General features: G+C 38.8%; 1 non-coding gene across 1 annotated transcript; it reads right to left on the reverse strand.

Annotated features, from left to right (window-relative positions):
• Positions 1-2,746: 2,746 nt before the first annotated feature.
• On the reverse strand, positions 2,747-2,854 carry LOC130937846 (small nucleolar RNA R71). The gene has a single exon (XR_009069041.1). It is a non-coding gene; the product is annotated as a small nucleolar RNA R71 (small nucleolar RNA).
• Between the last annotated feature and the right edge of the window lie 1,067 nt (positions 2,855-3,921).

Genomic DNA, 3,921 nt, shown 5'->3' on the forward strand with positions numbered 1-3,921 from the left:
AAACCTGTAACCTATTGGGCGTTAGTGACAGACGCAAAAGAGTTATTCTATTCCGGTAGGGGAGGGAACCAAACCGGTGATTGGCAGCACTGTGACAGAGTGTGTGCATTAGCTTTCACTGCGCGGATGGGAGGTAGCTGCTGACAACAGTGAAACCTTACACGAGCTTGCCATGGAAGGAGTAAGAAAGGGTTGGATGAAGGCATTAGGAAAGCAGAGAGAGGAAGGGAAGGCATCTTCATACACTTGTCTGAAGCTCTTACACCAATGATATACATAAGTATCACTATCCTATCTTCTATGTTATTTTCGTTCATCATCATATATATTTGAGTTTGCATGACTAAGATTTACAAGATGACCATAGCTTGCTTCAATACTAACAATCTCCGTGGGATCGACCCTTACTCACGTAAGGTTTATTTGGACGACCCAGTGCACTTGCGGGTTAGTTGTGCGAAGTTGTGTAATGCCATGGTATTGAGCCACCAAGTTCTTGGAGCCATTACGGGGATTATTTGAGTTGTGAAAAAGTATTGTTCACAATTTCGCGCACCAAGTTTTTGGCGCCGTTGCCGGGGATTGTTTAGGCTGGACAACTGACGGTTCATCTTGTTGCTTAGATTAGGTATTATTTTTTTTTCGAAATTCTTGAAGATGAATTCTAGAGTTTCATGATGATTTGTTGAAATCTGGCTGGCTGAGAAGCCATGTCTAATCTCATTGGACCGAGGTTTCAACTTATCACCACAGAACTTGTTGATTTTTATCAATCTTGCTTTGGAGCAGTGATTTGCTAAGGCTTGGCTGGCCTCTGGCCATGTCTAGTGTTTTGGACCGAAGCTTTCTTTGAAAGCTTGGCTGGCTGTGAAGCCATGTCTAATTCCTGGACCGGAGTCTTAGACTAGCATTGCACTGATTCCTGGAATTCTCATTAAGAATTTTGATACCTTTTCCCATTTAATTTTCGAAAAACACAAAAAAAAAAATTTACAAAATCATAAAACCAAAAAAAAAAAAATATTTGATGTTTCATGCTTAAGTCTAGTGTCTCATCTTAAGTTTAGTGTCAATTGTATGCATTCATTCATGTGTCTTAAGGATCCTCAAGTAATTCTTGATGATTTTTGTGTTCTAATCTTTGAATTCTATTGACTTGAAGCATTTTGTGTGTCATGCATTCTCATATTGTTAGTGTCAGTAGTATACAACTGCTAAGTTTGGTGTCTTGCATGCTGTTAATTAATCCTTTTGCATTTTGATTATTAAAAATCCAAAAATATTTTTAATTTGTGTCTTTTCAAGTCAATGATACAAAGAATTGAAGATTCAGAACATACTGCAGAGGAATTACACAGAAAAGCTGAGCATTCAAAATGCCCAGTGAAGAAGGCAGACTGGCGTTTAAACGCCAGCCAGGGCACCTGGTTGGGCGTTTAACGCCCAAAGAGGTAGCATTTTGGGCGTTAACGCCAGAATGTATACCATTCTGGGCGTTTAACGCCAGGATGGTGCTAGGGGGAAGATTTTGTTTTCAAATCAATTTTTTTAGTTTTTCAAAATCAAATCTTTTCAAATCAAATCTTTTCAATCAAATGTTTTCAAAATCAATTTCTTTCCTTTTTAAAAGATACTTACTAACAAATGATTTGATTGAACATCTCAAATTGTTGCTTTTCTGTTGAGAAAGGTTTTATGTTTGATCATATCTTTCTTGTTAGGCAAGTCATTAATTTTTAAAATCATATCTTTTCAAATTGTTTTCAAATCATATCTTTTAAAATTGTTTTCAAATCATATCTTCTCAATCACATCTTTTTAAAACCAAACTTTTCAATTAAATCTTTTTAAACCACATCTCTTTCAAAATAGTTTTCAATCAAATCTTTTTAAGTTCTAATTTCAAAATCTTTTTCAAAAATCACTTGATTTCTTTTTCACTTTTAATTTCGAAAATTATCAATCAAATTTTCAAAATGTTTTCAAAATCTTTTAAATGAATTTTCGAAAATTCTCTTCCCTCCTTCCACATCCTTCTATCTATGGAGTACCACTCCTTCTGAATGCACAATTCGAACCTTATCTAACTAAAGTTCGAATTCTTCTTCTCCCTTCTTCTTCTTTTCTATTTTCTTTTCCTCTGACACCTAAAGGAATCTCTATACTGTGACATAGAGGATTCCACATTTTCTTGTCCCTTCTCTTTCTTATGAGCAGGAGCAAAGACAAAGGCATTCTTGTTGAGGCTGATCCTGAACCTGAAAGGACCTTGAAGAGAAAGCTAAGAGAAGCCAAAGCACAACTCTCTTTAGAGCACTGACCGAATTCCTCAAGGAAGAGAACAAATGGCAGCCGAAAACAACAACAATGCCAACAATGCAAGGAAGGTGCTGGGTGACTTCACTGCACCTACTCCTGATTTTTATGGGAGAGCATCTCTATCCCTGCCATTGGAGCAAACAACTTTGAGCTTAAGCCTCAATTAGTTTCTCTAATGCAACAGAATTGCAAGTTCCATGGACTTCCAATGGAAGATCCTCATCAGTTTTTAGCTGAATTCTTGCAAATCTGTGACACAGTCAAGACTAATGGGGTTAACCCTGAGGTCTATAGACTGATGCTATTCCTTTTGCTGTGAGAGACAGAGCTAGAATATGGTTGGACTCCCAACCTAAGAAAGCCTGACTCTTGGGAAAAGCTAGTCAATGCCTTCTTGGCAAAGTTCTTTCCATCACAAAGATGGAGTAAGCTTAGAGTGGAAGTCCAAACCTTCAGACAGAAGGATGGAGAATCCCTCTATGAAGCTTGGGAAAGATACAAACAGTTAATCAGAAAATGTCCCTCTGACATGCTTTCTGAATGGAGCATCATAGGTATTTTCTATGATGGTCTCTCTGAACTATCCAAGATGTCTTTGGATAGCTCTGCTGGAGGATCTCTTCATCTGAAGAAGACGCCTACTGAAGCTCAAGAACTGATTGAAATGGTTGCAAATAACCAATTCATGTACACTTCTGAAAGGAATCCTGTGAACAATGGGACTAGTCAGAAGAAAGGAGTTCTTGAAATTGACACTCTGAATGCCATTTTGGCTCAGAATAAAATATTGACTCAACAGTCATCTGATTTCTCAAAGTCTGTCTGGAATGCAAAATGCACCAAACAGTACTAAGGATGCTTCATCTGAGGAAGAAGCTTATGATCCTGAGAACCCTTCAATGGAAGAGGTAAATTACCTGGGAGAACCCTATGGTAACACCTATATTCTTCATGGAGAAATCACCCAAATCTCTCATGGAAGAATCAAGAGAGACCTCAACAAGGTTTCAATAATAATGGTGGAAGAAACAGGTTTAACAATGGTAAACCTTTTCCATCATCTTCTCAGCAACAGACAGAGAGCTCTAAGCAGAATACCTCTGACTTAGCAACCATGGTCTCTGATCTAATCAAAACCACTCAAAGTTTCATGACTGAAACTAGATCCTCCATTAGGAATTTGGAAGGACAAGTGGGTCAGCTGAGCAAGAAAATTACTGAACTTCCCCCAAGCACTCTCCCAAGTAACACTGAAGAAAATCCAAAAGGAGAGTGCAAAGCCATAAATATGGCCGAATTCTGGGAGGAAGAAGAGGCAGTGAACGCCACTGAGGAAGGCCTCACTGGACGTCCACTGGCCTCCAATGAGTTCCCCAATGAGGAACCTTGGGAATCTGAGGCTCAAACTGAGACCAAGGGATTCCCTTGGACTTACTACTGCCTTTCATGAGCTCTGATGAGTATTCTTCCTCTGAAGAGGAGAGTATGTCACTGAGGAGCAAGTTGCTAAATACCTTGGAGCAATCATGAAGCTGAATGACAAGTTATTTGGAAATGAGACTTGGGAGGATGAACCCCCTTTGCTCACCAAAGAACTGGATA

This window comes from Arachis stenosperma, chromosome 6 (assembly GCF_014773155.1).
Source record: "Arachis stenosperma cultivar V10309 chromosome 6, arast.V10309.gnm1.PFL2, whole genome shotgun sequence".
Classification (NCBI taxonomy): Eukaryota; Viridiplantae; Streptophyta; class Magnoliopsida; order Fabales; family Fabaceae; genus Arachis; species Arachis stenosperma.